We start from the raw sequence: 18,332 nt of genomic DNA, 5'->3' as shown, positions 1-18,332 counted from the left end.
GTATTCTAACACTTGAGCATTGCAGAACTTCTCTTCTCCATGAACTGGGTCCGGATAAATCTATTGGTTCTGCAAGCCAAACAAAACCTCTATCGTTTCTTCACAACTCTCGGGTTTACGTAACCTCCTATGGAACGTCTGCTGATGAACTCACAGCTTCTTCCAGAATTCTTTTCTTCAACAAGATTGTGCTTGTTTCCTTATCAAATCCTGGGTCCTGTGGGTTATGGCCCACTTCAACACTGGTATAACTTTAACTCATCCTTGGAGCTACTATTGTTCCATATTCCAACATTACATCTCCTTTAAATCCAATATCACTTCCTTCCTGTACTCTTGGGGTAACCATCATAACTAAAACAAACTCCAACTCATTTGTCCAAACTCCAACTTTATATGGAACAACATTTTCCTTTCCATCGGTCAATTGTTCACACAGACAAGTATCGCCAAAAAAACGCACTGGTTCATCCATAATTTATATTCTCTTCATATCTAATCCTTTATTACATCCTTAACCACTACTCAAAACTCAAATTTCAAAAGTACTCTATTACAAAAGCTGCCACCCACATAGTTTGGTATGGTCAAGCATTACTTCCATCTTTATTCATTTGCCCTTCTTGAAGATGTTTTAGTCCCACCGGAATTGTGCAATGTGATCCTTGAAATCATCGAACTTTTGCTTCATCATGGTGGCCATGAGCTTCATCTCCATCATCTCTGCATGGACCTCTCTCAGGTATTCCTGAGTGTGATGGTGGTAGAATCAAGTACTCTACCAGGTCTAGGGCGTAGGTGGTAAGGGAAGGATGGAGGGGGGGCGTGGCGAGGAACGGGTGCGCCGGCGAGAGGGCGCCGTCGCGAGCTAGGAGAAGGGCGGCGGCTAGGGCTGTTGGCGGCTAGGGTTTCCGGCTCCTCAAGGAGCCGGGCAATAGGAGATAATATTCTTCTTATTACTTGCTGAAAAGAGTCCTACAACTTATATTTATAACCTAGATAACTTGCACACGAATTAACCTAAGATAACTTGTGGGCTAAGATTGCCCGATGGGCCTTCCATATGACAGGCCGGACATAACACTTATCCCCGCCTGCACAAACAGCTCGTCCTCGAGCTGTAAGGTGGGGAAGTGCTTGCTGAACTCCTCGAGGTAATCAACCAGCGTCAAACACCTTCTCGACATCTGGGGCGGCCAGGTCGGCGGCGACGGCGTCCTCCGGAATGTAGTCTGCCACCTCCAGGTAGAAGAGTCGCGGGCAGGCGTGGCCGGGATTGTAGGGTTCATCGCAGTTGAAGCACAACCCTTGGCGGCGACGCTCGAGTATCTTGGCTGAGGTGAGCCGGCGGAACGGGCGCGCCGCGGTTGCGGCGAGAGGTGTCGCGGTCGCGGCGAGGGGTGCCGCGGAAGCCTGTGCAGGCCGACCCGGTGCAGAATCCGGCGAAGGTAGTGAGCCACCGGCCCGGAACGGTGAGTCCTGCTGAATGGCCACCGCGCGGCGCTCGAATGCGCGGGCATAGTACATGGCCGTCTGGAGATCAGGGGGATCCCGTAGCTCGACGTCCACGCGAATATGGTCTGGCAGACCGCCCACAAATAACTCGGCGCGCTGAGTCGCAGAGACGCCCAGCACATGGCACGCCAGGGCCTGAAAGCGGTCGGCGTAGTCCTGCATCGTGGATGTGAAGGGTAAGCGGCCGAGGGCCGCCAGGCGGCTCCCGCGGATAGGAGGCCCGAAGCGGAGGAGACAGAGCTCCCGGAAGCGCTCCCACGGTGGCATGCCGCCCTCGTCCTGTTCGAGAGCGTAGTACCAGGTCTGCGCTGCGCCTCGAAGATGATAGGACGCGAGCCAGGTACGATCTGAAGCGAGCGTCCGCTGCCCTCGAAAGAACTTCTCGCACTGGTTGAGCCAGTTGAGGGGGTCCTCCGTGCCCTCGTAGGTGGCGAAGTCGAGTTTGGCGAACCGCGGTGGTGTCTGCTGCGGCCCGCCGTGCCGAGCAGGCTCGGGGGCTCGGAACAGTGAAGCCGGGGGTGCCTGATCGGAGTAGTCCGGGTACTGGCCGGCGGGGCCGGATGGCCCGCCGAACTGCGGAAACGGAGTCGGCTCAACCGGGGTCATGGTGTAGACCGGCGAAGGAGAAGACCCCGCCGCCCATGCTGGCAGGGGGACGGGGACGGGGGAAACCGGACCTGATGGATCGGTAACCCGGTAGTCGAGGCCGCGCCCGAGCTGTGCCCGGATGAAGAGGGCGCGGATAACGGCGGTTGTAGCAGGCCCTGGGGCGCCGTCTGTGGTGGCTGCTGGGTCGGCCATGCGGCGGTCAGCGGCTGTTGCAGCGGCCACCAGGAGGCAGCGACGGGCACGGGCGGTACTGACCAGGGGGCCGCCACGGCCGGAGGAGGCCCTGGCGCCGCACCCATCTGGCTCGGCCAGAACGGGACGCCGCCGCCCGCGGTAGCGCCAGGATGAGGCCAGGGCGCGTACGCGTAGGAGCCCGGCCCGATCCCATATGGTGGCAGTAGATGGGGGCCGGGGAAGGCGATCGGGGCCGAGTGCTGGTGGTCGTATGCTCCTGCCCCAAGCTGCTGTTGGATCTGCAGCCCCTGGACCGCGGCGCACAGGTGATGCAGCGTCGCGGCGAGCAGCTCCGGGGACAAGGCGGCCACCGGCGGTGGTGCAGATGCACCTGGAGACGGCGGTGCAGGTGGTGCCGAGGAGGAGACGGGACACGCCAGCGAGGTCCCGGCGGATGTGGTCGGCGCGGTGATGATTGGCGCCGTCGTCATGGGCGCGGTGGTACCGATGGGCAGCGGCGGCGGTGATGGCGGCAACGACATGATCGCAACGTGGTCTCTGATTACCAAATTGGTTGAATCAAGTACTCTACCAAGTCTAGGGCGTAGGTGGTAAGGGAAGGATGGAGGGGGCGTGGCGAGGAACGGGCGCGCCGGCGACAGGGCGCCGTCGCGAGCTAGGAGAAGGGCGGTGGCTAGGGCTGTTGGCGGCTAGGGTTTCCAGCTCCTCAGGGAGCCGGGCAATAGGAGATAATATTCTTCTTATTGCTTGAGCTGAGAAGAGTCTTACAACTTATATTTATAACCTAGATAACTTGCACACGAATTAACCTAAGATAACTTGTGGGCTAAGATTGCCCGATGGGCCTTCCATATGACACGCCGGACATAATAGACGGAGTCTTGCTTCTAGTATTTCTCCAATCTGACGTATGGCTTCCATAGCAGCTTCACGAACGGAGTCGAAGAATGTTGCTCGTGGTACTCGAGAAATGAAAAAGTATTGCCCCATAGTCTTTGGGCAAACTCCCTTCACACGGTGGAGGTGTACCTCCACGTACCAAAGTTCAACTCCATTCTCCATGAAAGGATAACCCTTGTAGACTGCATCTCCTTCAAGATGAATATGCTTCATCATGTCCTTCGGGATTTTTTGGGTAATCCTGATCACTGGTCAGGGTCATGATCGTTTCCGCGCCCTTGAGAAAAGACTCGTAAAGGATTGTCATCTGCAGGCATAAGATAGAAGGGGTACTCAGGATACTGTATGTATTTCCTTTGGTTAAATGTGGTTATTTTTCTGGGAAAGGTTTGGGGTCAGCTTGTCCATGGGTTCAAGGTTTTAGTCTGGGTGAGATAGCGAGAGAGGTACTCACAATCAACAAACAACTCATGACACCTCATATGAGATTCCAACCACATCAACTTTTATTGCTTCACGAACCATTACAATTCCCATTTCACAACTCAACCCAACATCCCCAACAAAAATAAAAGTACATCCCATATTTATTACATGCTTTATTCCAATATCAAGATCTCAACTACTCTGCTCAAGCTCTCCTTGGGTCCGAACATTCTCTGGCAAAATGTCCTACTCCTTTGCAGCATAAACAAATGACTTCAGACAAATCCAGGGGCTTCCTGGTAGTTATCTTGGCTCCTTGGGTTCTTGGCTTCCTTGCTGGGCATTTGCTAGCGTAATGACCTAAATCCTTGCACCTGTAACAAGTGATTTGACTCAGGTCCTTTTCTGCAGAAACTGGGTTGTTCTGGGGACACATGCGCTTTCTCTTCCTGGACTTCTTTGTTCCGATCAATTCCTCTATCTCATGTGGATCAAACTCCACTTCTTTCATCGGGAAGTTTCCCAGATACTCTTGGCTTTCCTTCGTGCAATGCTGTGATAAATTTTCTTCTTCTCCACATGAATAGCAAGCATTGGAGAAAAATCTGTTTAGGCTTTCTCCATCAAGGTCATCAACATCTTCTTTCATCACAGGTTCTTTTAAACTTTCCCCGAGGTCTTCTTTCACTGCTTCCTTCTGCTGCTTGGTAATTTCTTGTACCTTGGGATAAATATGGCACCGAGTAGGGTAGTGCGTAGTTCCTTCACATAAGAAACAAGTAACCTGCCTAGTTGGGCATTCTTCAACTTGGCGATTTGCTTCATAATGAGGGCATCCATCCTTGTGTTCCTCATGGGTATGTCCTATCTCACCGCAAATCTTGCATGCACAAGGTTTCCTCATTTTATTGCCATAGGGTTTCTGAATAAGACGAGATCTCAGTAGAGTCGTCTTGAATTGCTCCCAAGTTTTTGCTCCATTACATCCTTGTATGGCCTGATGCATTTTCCACCAGGTTGCAGCACTTTTTGTAAAGTACTGAAGAGCATACTGAACCTCATATTTCCTTGCAACCAAATTGCTCCTGAAGTGATTCTCCATGTTTTGAATCCATAGCTCTGCCTCTCACTGAGCGATCGGTCCAGATAATACAAGTCCATCTTCATTCATCATCTATTGGGTCCAAAGGGTTTTTTTGGGATGAGATAAGAGGGATAGAGGAAGATACACACAATACAAACAATATAGTTTTGAAAATAAGTTTTATTTGTTACTGTCGGAAAACACACACCAAATATGACAGCTCACAAATCATCGCATCTAACGTGAGTATACAACAAGGGTTTGGTCTTCTAAAGGTCATATAAATCTTGGAATTTGTCGATGTCTTCAAATTCTTCGATTCTTCAAAGGCTTCGACTGTTGTAGCTTCAATTCTTCTAGTGTATGGTGAAGTCTGATATCTTGTCGTTCTCGGAGTGGTCTCATCAGTTGATCATCCGTGTGGTCAAAGGGAAAAGGGGTATTGTCTAACTATTTGGGGTAAAAGGAAAGATTTGATAAAGCTCGGAAAAGAAGAGAGGTAAAGGATCTTTTTGAAAATTAAGTTTTAGAGAAATCCTTTCCTATGGGCTTTCCAGTTTCTAGGGTCACGTCCTATAGTCAACATGTGCTCTGATAACATATCTGTGGCGACCCGACCTCAAACGGTCAAGCCTCTGTGTATCCGTGCCATCCCTGGATCGGTATGCTGGCACACATAGTACATCAATGTATATATCAAAGTGCAATCACATGTATAAATAGCATAAAACTGATATATACCTCATAAGTCTCAGCGGAAACAAACATAAGGGTGTGGAGTCCGTCAACGCCAACGGCAAGTTGAGTGTAGATCATAACCCTACAACGTAACTCTTACTCGTCGTAGAAAAAAATCCCTGCAACATAAGACGTACCAGCCTTGTAGGTCAGTACATTGAATGTACTGGCAAGTCACATCATAAGAATAATGAACCTATTTGTACATGCAATTTGGTTGGTGGAAAGCTCTAAGTTTAGTTTTTGCATAAAGCTAGTTTTCCCTAGAATAAAAGATATTATTCTACCACTACTGTAAAGCATAGGATGAGTTGGTAAACCCAACTCAATCCATCCCCAAAGTTTCATTTAGAACCCAACTGTTTAATTAAGAGTGATGAGATCTCCCAGCATTTCCACTACTAGATACTCAAGTTGTCCGTAACCGGGGACACGGCTAATCAATTAGGTTTTAACACTCTGCAGAGGTTTGCGCACTTTTCCCCACAAGACTCGATCACCTCCCTTGAAATTCTCGCACTGCCTGGCGTTTGAGAATAGGATGACCGAGACATAGTCTTTCGAAAATGTTCCCCCTTAACCCACAGATAGGCTGGTACACCTACATCATTCTACATCTGCTAGCCCATCTCGGAAGGGGTCACACTAACTACTCAACTAAGCCAGAGCCCATATTGGCTTATGGCTGCACACGTAAGCTTCTAGACATGAGAATACGATTGATCTCTTTGAGACTGGGCGGACGGACCACTAGTGGTGCATCACCATGGATTTCCCATGCATGCTCCCACTGTACTTCGCCACCATTCAATCCAAACCTCCTCCCAGGTAGTTCATTAAGTTATCTTGGTTCTACTTACTACTTTTTCACTCATCTCTCACAATGAACACTTCCCAATCCACGTCTACATTGGCAAGGCAAAATTAAACTTACGTGGTGGTGACAAAGGTATATGGTTCAAACCTACCTCAATGAACTACTAGGTAATGACATAGCCATCCGACATCAATAAATCCTACCATGCAATCCTACCACAAAAGGACTAAGTGCATAATATAAAACATAGGTAATTGGAAGAATGGTCAAATGTGAACTTGCCTGGTAATAGTTGATGAAGATTATATCGCTCTTAGAAATTTACTTAATAGAGCTATTCGTCACTCTCCGATGAAAATCTATAAGGTTAAACATTGCACTCACATAAGAAATCATTTCAGAGAACCAAGAAGAACATGCAAAGCAAAAGTCTTGGAAAACCAAATGAACATTCAACACACTTAACAAGCATGGAAATATCCTAAATGCAAAACAACATGTGACATAGGGTGCAAAGATGTGATGTGTACTAAAGTGCATACATGGCATAATAGTAAAACTATCATGGCAGATCCTAATGTGTGAAAAATATCGTGAGATAGGTCCAAGTGATAGGGTTTGGCAACGGTGACACGGTGCAAAAAGAATCACATCAATCGGAGCTACGGTTTAGGAGATATGGCCATTTGAAGTTCGAATTCAAATCTGAATAAAGTTCAATTTTGAATTTGGAAAAAGTTTACAAACATGATGCTACTGGATAGATATAATCAATACGAAGAATTTGCCGCTGGTTTCATCGAATTTGGACGTATAGGTAAAAAGTTATGGCTATTCTAAGTTTAGGGACCAATGTGCTAATTATAGGGACTAAACAGTGAAGAAAACTATCACCAACAAGTCCCTGGCCAGGTGGCGCACTGTGAGAGGCCAGAGAGTGTTCACTTCGGTAGCTATACGGTGAACGGCCACTGAATAATAAAAACAACTACCGCGGCTAAATAAAAAAAACCGGAGACCGGTTTTTCACTAAAACCGCACTGTTTAATAAAACCTTGGTTAACCGTTTTAAACAAAAAAACCAAACAGAACGGGGGAGGCAGCTCACAGCGAGCGGTAGCGTAGGCGTCGGTGACGTGCAGGGGACGGCGGCGCGGCGTTGGGCAGCGACGGGGCGACGGCTACGGCGGCCTCCGGTAGGTTCCGGCGGCGACGAAGCAGACGGAGGGGTGCGGCGTGGCGCAGGCGACCAGATGGTGGGGTCGGAGGGCGACGGGGTGGCCGGCATCGATTGGAGGGAGGCGGCGGCGTTCGGTGCTCCAGCGAGGGCGCGTTTCGTCGGGGCGGCGTCTCCGGGAGACCTAGGCGGCAAAAAAGATGTCAACGGGCGCGGGACGGCAAGGGAACAAATTTTTGACAAAGAGGAGAGGGCTTGGGGTTCCACCGACGACGGAATCAACGACGGAGAGCTTCAGCTCTAGCGAGATCCAAATGGACGGGGCGGCGTCTGTGAGGAGCGAGGGAGCGAGCAAAGTGGCAGAATGGAGAGAGGGGATCACGGGGGTTTTATAGGCGCAAAGAGGGGCTCGGGGTCGCGGCGGATAGGCCTTATCCCGGGGCAATGGCGCCGGTGGTTGCGGGAGCGTGAGTGCGTGCTCATCCAGCGGGAGGAGCGGGAGGTTGGGGGTGACCTGCGGCGGTGGGAGAGAGCGAGCGAGATAAGAGGGGGGCGAGCGTGCGGTGGCCTTCGGGCACTGGGGCTGGGCCGGTCGGGTGGCTCCTGGGCCGAACTGGCCGGCTGGTTCGCCCCTGGGCCGAACACTGTTTCGGTCCAGGAGGTGTGTTTTAAAAAAAACAAAGGAAAACTGCAGCAGAAGTAAATTAAATAAAAATTATACATAGTCATATCATATACCAAAATGATCATAAAAATACCAAGAATAAGGTGAACTATTTTCCAAGTTCAAATAAAATCCAAAATAAATCATAAAAGTCAAACAATGCTACTGTTGCATTTAAAATCAATAAAAATCATTTTTAAAATAGCCAAATGATTTCAAAGTTATTTTCTCCTAATTTTCTATTGAAGGGAATCATTTTACCCTTATTTCCATTTATTTAATTATTTTTAGGAGAAAAATAATTTGAATATAAAACTAAATAACTCCCAAGAGGGTTTGAATTTGGAATTTCAAACAACTTTGAATGGAAAATGAGTTCCAAATAACTTCAAAGTGACTTCCAAATTATTTATTTGAAACTCCCAACTCTCTTTCTTCAATTTTGAAGAAGTCATTTATCTTCCCTCATGAACTCATTGAGTTGCTTAGAGTTTCTAAGTTTGAAATATTTCAAATGGAATTCAAATCATTTTCAAACCCCTTTTCATATCTTTAAATGGAAGAAGTCATATTATCTTCACTCTAGGATCTTCTGATGAAATGAATTTGAATTCTTCGAGATCAAAATGCAAGATGAAAGTTTTGGGAAAGTCCTTTTATTCCCTCTCATTCAACTTTCAAAAAGTTTCAATTTCCACTCAGTTTGACACAATCAATCACACAAAAATCAAACAAACAATCACAATTATTTATTTAATATAACATTCCAAAAATTTAGAATTTTGGGATGTTACACCTACTCTCTTCAAGGATGCCCGTAAGTTTGTTTTATCTTGTGATGAATGTCAAAGAATTGGTAATATTAGTAGACGCCAAGAAATGCCCATGAACTATTCACTCGTTATTGAACCATTTGATGTTTGGGGCTTTGATTATATGGGACCCTTTCCTTCCTCTAATGGCTATACACATATTCTAGTTGCTGTTGATTACGTTACTAAGTGGGTAGAAGCTATTCCAACTAGTAGTGTTGATCATAACACTTCTATTAAAATGCTTAAAGAAGTTATTTTTCCAAAGTTTGGAGTCCCTAGATATTTAATGACTGATGGTGGATCACATTTCATTCATGGTGCTTTCCGTAAAATGCTTGCTAAATATGATGTTAATCATAGAATTGCATCCCCTTATCACCCTCAGTCTAGTGGTCAAGTAGAATTGAGTAATAGAGAACTCAAATTAATTTTGCAAAAGACTGTTAATAGGTCTAGAAAGAATTGGTCCAAGAAACTTGATTATGCATTATGGGCCTATAGAATTGCATATAAAAATCCTATGGGTATGTCTCCGTATAAAATGGTCTATGGAAAAGCATGTCACTTACCTCTCAAACTAGAACACAAGGCATATTGGGCTATTAAAGAACTCAATTATGATTTTAAACTTGCTGGTGAGAAGAGGTTATTTGATATTAGCTCACTTGATGAATGGAGAACCCAAGCCTACGAAAATGCCAAGTTGTTTAAAGAAAAAGTTAAAAGATGGCACGATAAAAGGATACAAAAGCGTGAGTTTAATGTAGGTGATTATGTATTGCTATACAACTCTCGTTTAAGATTTTTTTCTCTCTAAATGGGAAGGTACTTATGTTATCGAGGAGGTCTATCGTTCCGGTGCCATAAAAATCAACAACTTCGAAGGCACAAATCCGAAGGTGGTGAACAGGCAAAGAATCAAACATTATATCTCAGGGAATCCCATAAATTTTGGAACCAATATTATTGAACGGAGGAATACATAAGGGACACTTTCCGGAACGTTTCAGACTCCGAAAAGGAATAGGTATGTGGTACGGTAAGTAAACCGACTCCAAAACAGTTTTTAAGGCGATATTTCTCCGTTTTGGAATATTTAGAAAAATAAGAAGCAGTCCGGGAAGGACACGAGGGCTCCACGAGGGTGGAGGGCGCGCTCTACCCCCTTGGGCGCGCCCCCCTACCTCGTGGGCACGTTGTGTGCTCTCCGGACTTCGTTTTCGTACACGACATGTATTTTGGTCGGTAAAAATTCATTATATAATCTCCCGGGGGTTTTGATTCCCGTATCACGCAATTATCCTCTGTTTGTGTTTCGAGCTGTTGCTGCTACAGATTAGAGCAGGATGTCTTCGCAAGAGTCAGTCGGGGAGAGCCGAGTGTCTCATCCGGCACTGAGATCAATGACAAACAACCACGTTGACCCCTTTGGGCCAGCAACGGAGGACGAGATGGAGGCTGATTTGAAGAGGATAGATGCCATGGAAGAGGATCAAGAAGTCACTTCCCACCTCCAAGCTGGATTCACAATGGGAGAACTGCAGAGCTCGGCTATTCCAAACTCGGTTATCCCTTCCAATGTTGGATTTCTTTCTTATGAGAATATGAAAAAAAGTGTCACTGGTTATCCCGCAACTATGCAGCACCCTTGGGTGCAGGGAGCTTTGGCTGTTACAGGAAAACTCCGAAAGGAAATAATGGACCTTAAGCAGCAAGTCAACAAGCTTGAGGAGGAGAATTGTATCTTGAGGGGCATAATCGCCAAGAACATCACATCACCATCCCCGAAAAGAGAGACAAAATCACATGGGTATGGGCACTCCCCTTGTGTCGTGGTTTTGTCACGTCAGATGTCCTAGCGGAAGGACTTAGTCATGAGGCCAACGCATCTATGTGGTAGCTTGAGAGGGGTTGAGCGGAATCGAAAAACGCAACACAAGACAGGGATTTAGACAGCTTCGGGCCCCGGGAAATATCATCCGGTAACAACCCTACATGCTGTTTGAGGCTAGGTCTCATTATCATCACGAGGGAGTCGCCGTAAACTGGCTCTCCTCTTTGTGTCTAGCCCTAAGATTGTTTCTTCTTTTTCCTCCCTCTTTGGGGAGCCTTGCCCCTCCTTATATATGTTGAAGGGGCGGGTTACATGTAGAGTCCATCTCGGACTAAGACTTAAACTATTTTGACTTCCCTTCCTGAGCTTCTTAATGTCTGCCGGTTTAACATTGTCTGTCGGTTTAACATTGACTTAACACCTGTCGGTGCTACCATCTGTCTTAACCTTGCCGGTTTAACACTCGCCGGTTTAACACTCACCGGTTTACCGTCTTTCTTAGCCATCTGTCTTGACTCTCTGTCTTAACTCTCCACCGGTTTACCATCCGCCGGTTTACCAAGTCCCAGCCGGTTTACAACTCCAGCTAGGTCATACCGTGGGGTATATCCTCGACACCTTGGCAACTGCCAAGCTTGGGGGAGTGCCCCGGTATCTTATCACCATCACTTTTATCTTTACTGTTTTTCTTAGTTCGATCCTTTTGATAATATCTTGATCTAGTAGAATAAAAGCTTTTATGGCATGATCTAGTTTTGAGTTTTGCTTTATGATCCCTCTATGTAATCGAGTCCGTGAGCTATATATAATAAAGATTAGTGTTGAGTCAAGGGCTTGATAATTTTTCCATGATCCTAAGTGAATAAAAGAAAAGAGAAAGAATAAAAAGAAACATAGAGATCATGTGAATCTTATGGAGAGTAATGAGCTCACATAGAAAAGGTATGATGAATAAAAGTTGTTGAGAGTTGACAAGCATAGTTTTGGTCATCGTTGCAATTAATAGGAAGTAATAAAGAAAGAGAGGTCTTCACATATAGATATACTATCTTGGACATCTTTTATGATTGTGAGCGCTCATTAAAATATGACATGCTAAAGAGTTGACATTGGACAAGGAAGACAACGTAATGGGTTATGTTTTCTTACATCTGAGATAAATTATATTGTCTTGGATCCTCCAACATGTTGAGCTTGCCTTTCCCCTTCATGCTATCCAAATTCATTGCACCAAGTAGAAATACTACTTGTGCTTCCAAATACCCTTAAAACTAGTTTTGCCATAAGATTCCACCATACCTACCTATGGATTGAGTAAGATCCTCCATGTAAGTTGTCATCGGTGCAAGCAATAAAAATTGCTCTCTAAATATGTATGACTTATTAGTGTGGGAGAAAATAAGCTTTATACGATCGTGTGATATGGAATAAATAAAAGCGACACACTGCATAATAAAGGTCCATATCACAAGTGGCAATATAAAGTGACGTTCTTTCGCATTAAGATTTTATGCATCCAACCATAAAAGCGCATGACAACCTCTGCTTCCCTCTGCGAAGGGCCTATCTTTTACTTTCACTCCCTACCTTGCATAAGAGTCATGGTGATCTTCACCCTTCCTTTTTACATTTTATCCTTTGGCAAGCACAGTATGTTGGAAAGATCCTGGTATATATGGAAAATTGGATGTGAGTTTTCATGAACTATTATTGTTGACATTACCCCTGAGGTAAAACGTTGGGAGGCAAAACTATAAGCCCCTATCTTTCTCTGTGTCCGATTAAAACTCCATACCCATAAGTATTGCGTGAGTGTCAGCAATTGTGAAAGATTATATGATAGTTGAGTATGTGGACTTGCTGAAAAGCTCTTATACATTGACTCTTTCCTATGTTATGATAAATTGCAATTGCTCCAATGATTGAGATTATAGTTTGTTAGTTTTCTATTAAGTTTACGATTCATACATGAAATTGTGATTGAATTATTACTCTAGCATAAGAAATCATATGACAAGAATTATATAAGTTACTGTTCTAAGAATGATCATGATGCCCTCATGTCCGTATTTTATTTTTATCGACACCTCTATCTCTAAACATGTGGACATATTTTTTGATTTCGGCTTTCGCTTGAGGACAAGCGAGGTCTAAGCTTGGGGAGTTGATACGTCCATTTTGCATCAGGCTTTTATATCGATTTTTATTGCATTATGGGCTGTTATTACAATATTATGTCACAATACTTATGCATATTCTCTCTTATTTTTACAAGGTTTACATAAAGAGGGAGAATGCCGACAACTGGGACTCTGGGCTGGAAAAGGAGCAAATATTAGAGACCTATTCTGCATAGCTCCAAAAGTCCTGAAACTTCACGGAAGACGTTTTCAGAATATATAAAAAATACCCAACGGAAGAGATTCACTAGGGGGCCACACCCTGCCCACGAGGGTGGGGGGCGCACCCTACCCCCTACCTCGTGGGCCCCCTGGTGGCCCTCCGATGGCCATCTTCTGCTATATGGAGTCTTTCGATGAGAAAAAAAAATCATAAGCCATCTTCTCGGACGAAACCCCGCCGCCACGAGGCGGAACCTTGGCGGAACCAATCTAGGGCTCCGGTAAAGCTATTCTGCCAGGGAAACTTCCCTCCGGGAGGGGGAAATCATCGCCATCATGATCACCAACGCTCCTCTCATCGGGAGAGGGCAATCTCCATCAACATCTTCATCAGCACCATCTCATCTCAAAACCCTAGTTCATCTCTTGTATCCAATTCTTGTCTCCAAGTCCAGGATTGGTGCTAGTAGGTTGCTAGTAGTGTTAATTACTCCTTGTAGTTGATGCTAGTTGGTTTAATTGGTGGAAGATCATATGTTCAGATCCTATATGCATATTAATACCCCTATGATTATGAACATGTTTATGCTTTGTGAGTAGTTACTTTTGTTCCTGAGGACATGGGAGAAGTCTTGCTATTAGTAGTCATGTGAATTTGGTATTCGTTCGATATTTTGATGAGATGTATGTTGTCTCTCCTCTAGTGGTGTTATGTGAACGCCGACTACATGACACTTCACCATTGTTTGGGCCTAGAGGAAGGCATTGGGAAGTAATAAGTAGATGATGGGTTGCTAGAGTGACAGAAGCTTAAACCCTAGTTTATGCGTTGCCTCGTAAAGGGCTGATTTGGATCCACCTGTTTCATGCTATGGTTAGGTTTACCTTAATACTTTTGTTGTAGTTGCGGATGCTTGCAATAGAGGTTAATCATAAGTGGGATGCTTGTCCAAGTAAGGGCAGCACCCAAGCACCGGTCCACCCACATACCAAATTATCAAGGTACCGAACGCGAATCATATGAACGTGATGAAAACTAGCTTGACGATATTCCCATGTGTCCTCGGGAGCGCTTTTCTCTATATAATAGTTTGTCCAGGCTTGTCCTTTGCTACAAAAATGATCGGGCCACCTTGCTGCACTTTATTTACTTTTGTTACTTGTTGCTCGTTACAAATTATCCTATCACAAAACTATCTGTTACCACTTATTTCAGTACTTGCAGAGAATACCTTGCTGGAAACCGCTTATCATTTTCTTCTGCTCCTCATTGGGTTCGACACTCTTACTTATCGAAAGGACTACGATAGATCCCCTATACTTGTGGGTCATCAGCTATCAAACATCACAACGTAACTGGGTGATTATAAAGATGCTCTACAGGTGTCTCCGATGGTGTTTGTTGAGTTGGCATAGATCGAAATTAGGATTTGTCACTCTGTGTATCGGAGAGGTATCTTTGGGCCCCCTCGGTAATGCACATCACTATGAGCCTTGCAAGCAATGTGACTAATGAGTTAGTCATGGGATGATGCATTATGGAACGAGTAAAGAGACTTGTCGGTAACGAGATTGAACTAGGTATGATGATACCAATGATCGAATCTCGGGCAAGTAACATACCGATGACAAAGGGAATAATGTATGTTGTTATGCGATTTGACCGATAAAGGTCTTCGTAGAATATGTAGGAGCCAATATGAGCATCCAAGTTCCGCTCTTGGTTATTGACCGGAGATGTGTCTTGGTCATGTCTACATAGTTCTCGAACCCGTAGGATCCGCACGCTTAACGTTCGATGACGATTTGTATTATCAGTTATGTGATTTGATGAACCGAAGTTTGTTCGGAGTCCCGGATGAGATCACAGATATGAAGAGGAGTATCAAAATGGTCGAGAGGTAAATATTCATATATTGGAAGGTTGCATTTGGACATCGGAATGGTTCCGAGTGGTTCGGGCATTTTTCCGGAGTACCGGGAGGTTATCGGAACCCCCTGGAGAAGTTATGGGCCTTATGGGCCATAAGAGGGAAGCACACCGGCCCACAAGGGGCTGGTGCGCCCCCCCTGGGTAGGAGGCCGATTATGACTAGGAGAAGGGGGCCGTCCCCCTTTCCTTCTCCTTCTCCCTTCCCCCTTCCCTACTCCGTGTGGGAGGTGGAATCCTACTAGGACTAGGGAGTCCTAGTAGGACTCCATGGCACGCCCCCCTAGGGCCGGCTGCCTCTCCCTCTCCCTCCTTTATATACGGAGGCAGGGGGCACCCCAAAGACTCACAAGTTGATCTTTTAGCTGTGTGCGGTGCCCCCCTCCACAGCTACACACCTCGGTCATATCATCGTAGTGCTTAGGTGAAGCCCTGTGCCGATAACTTCATCATCACCGTCACCACACCATCGTGCTGACGGAACTCTCCCTCGGCCTCAACTGTATCAAGAGTTCGAGGGACGTCACCGAGCTAAACGTGTGCAGATCGCGGAGGTGTCGTACGTTTGGTACTTGGATCAGTTGGATCGTGAAGACGTTCGACTACATCAACCGCGTTACTAAACGCTTCCCCTTTCGGTCTATGAGGGTACGTGGACATACTCTCCCGTCTCGTTGCTATGCATCTCCTAGATAGATCTTGCGTGATCGTAGGTAATTTTTTTGAAATACCGTGTTGCCCAATAGTGGTATTAGAGCCAGGTCTATTCGTAGATGTTATATGCACGAGTAGAACACAAAGAGTTGTGGGCAATAATAGTCATATTGCTTACCAGCATGTCATACTTTTATTCGGCGGTATTGTTGGATGAAGCGGCCCAGACCGACATTACATGACCGTGTTCGTGAGACTGGTTATACCGACGTGCTTCGCACACAGGTGGCTAGTGGGTGTCTGTTTCTCCAGCTTTAGTTGAATCGAGTTTGACTATGCCCGGTCCTTGTTGAAGGTTAAAACAGAACACTTGACAAAAAATCGTTGTGGTTTTGATGCGTAGGTAAGAACAGTTCTGGCTAGAAGCCCGTAGCAGCCACGTAAAACTTGCAACAACAAAGTAGAGGACGTCTAACTTGTTTTTGCAGGGCTTGCTGTGATGTGATATGGTCAAGATGTGATGATATATAAATTGTTGTATGAGATGATCATGTTTTGTAACAGTTATCGGCAACTGGCAGGAGCCATATGGTTGTCGCTTTATTGTATGAAATGCAATCACCATGTAATTGCTTTACTTTATCACTAAGCGGTAGCGATAGTTGTAGAAGTAATAGTTGGCGAGATGACAACGATGCTTCGATGGAGATCAAGGTGTCAAGCCGGTGACAATGGTGATCATGACGGTGCTTTGGAGATGGAGATCAAAGGCACAAGATGATGATGGCCATATCATAGCAGTTATTTGATTGCATGTGATGTTTATCCTTTATGCATCTTATTTTAATTAGTACAACGGCAACATTATAAGATGATCTCTCACTAAATTTCAAGGTATAAGTGTTCTCCCTGAGTATGCACCCTTGCTACAGTTCGTCGTGCCGAGACACCACGTGATGATCGGGTGTGATAAGCTCTACATTCACATACAATGGGTGCAAGCCAGTTTTGCACACGCAGAATATTCGGGTTAAACTCGATGAGTCCAGCATATGCAGATATGGCCTTAGAACACTGAGACCGAAAGGTCGAGCGTGAATCATATAGTAGATATGATCAACATAGTGATGTTCACTGTTGAAAACTGCTCCATCTCACGTGATGATTGGACATGGTTTAGTTGATATGGATCACATGATCACTTAGATGATTAGAGGTATGTCTATCTAAGTGAGAGTTCTTAAGTAATATGATTAAATGAACTTAAATTTATCATGAACTTAGTCTTGATAGTATTTGCATATCTATGTTGTAGATCAATTGCTCGCCTATAGCTTCCTCGTTTTATTTATGATATGTTCCTAGAGAAAACTAAGTTGAAATTTGATAGTAGCAATGATGCGGACTAGGTCCGTGATCTAAGGATTATCCTCATTGCTGCACAGAAGAATTATGTCCTTGATGCACCTCTAGGTGACAAAACTATTGCAGGAGAAAATGTAGACGTTATGAACGTTTGACAAGCTCGGTATGATAACTACTTGATAGTTTTGTGCAACATACTTTATGGCTTAGAACCGGGACTTCAAAAATGTTTTGAAATGCCATGGAGCATATGAGATGTTCCAAGATTTGAAATTGGTATTTCAGACTCATGCCCGAGTCGAGAGGTATGAAACCTCTGACAAGTATTTTTGCCTACAAGATGGAGGAGAATAGCTCAACCAGTGAGCATGTGCTTAGAATATCTGAGTACTACAATCACTTGAATAAAGTGGGAGTTAATCTTCTAGATAAGATAGTGATTGAGAGAGTTCTCTAGTCACTATCACCAAGTTACTGGAACTTCGTGATGAACTATAATATGCAAGGGATGACGAAAAAGATTCCCCGAGCTCTTCGCGATGCTGAAATCATCGAAGGTAGAAATCAAGAAAAGCTTCATGTGTTGATGGTTGACAAGACCACTAGTTTCAAGTAAAAAGGTCAAGGGAAAGAAAGGGATCTTCAAGAAGAATGACAAGCAAGTTGCCACTCCCATGAAGAAGCCCAAAGCTAGACCCAAGCCTGAAACTGAGTGCTTCTACTACAAAGGAAATGGTCACTGAAAGCAAAACTGCCCCAAATACTTGGCGGATAAGAAGGATGGCAAAGTGAACAAAAGTATATATGATATACATGTTATTGATGTGTACTTTACTAGTACTCATAGTAGCCCCTGGGTATTTGATACTTGTTCACTTGCTATGATTAGTAACTTGAAATAGGAGTTATAAAATGAACAGGGACTAATTGAGGCAAGGTGAGGATGTGTGTTGGAAGTGATTCCAAGGATGATAAGATCACCATCACACACTCCCTTTACGTTTGGGATTGGTGTTGAACCTAAAATAAATGTTATTTGGTGTTTGCGTTGAGCATAATATGATTGGATCATGTTTATTGCAATACGATTATTCATTTAAGTCAAAGAATAGTTGTTATTCTATTTACATGAATAAAACCTTCTGTGGTCATACACCCAAGGTGAATGGTTTATTGAATCTCGATTGTAGTGATACACATATTCATAATATTGGAGCCAAAAGGTGCAAAGTTAATAATGATAGTCCAACTTATTTGGGGCACTGCC

At 44.9% G+C, this 18,332-nt stretch overlaps 1 pseudogene; it reads right to left on the bottom strand.

The window, feature by feature from the left end:
• Window positions 1–1,158: 1,158 nt before the first annotated feature.
• LOC147988125 (uncharacterized) lies at window positions 1,159–2,840 on the bottom strand (annotated as a pseudogene).
• Window positions 2,841–18,332: the final 15,492 nt, after the last annotated feature.

Source organism: Triticum urartu, chromosome 2A, assembly GCF_056163025.1.
Source record: "Triticum urartu cultivar PI428250 chromosome 2A, HENAU_Tu73, whole genome shotgun sequence".
NCBI classification, from domain to species: domain Eukaryota; kingdom Viridiplantae; phylum Streptophyta; class Magnoliopsida; order Poales; family Poaceae; genus Triticum; species Triticum urartu.
The sequence above is the reverse complement of the archived record's forward strand: the minus strand, read 5'-3'. Positions and strand labels throughout refer to the sequence as shown.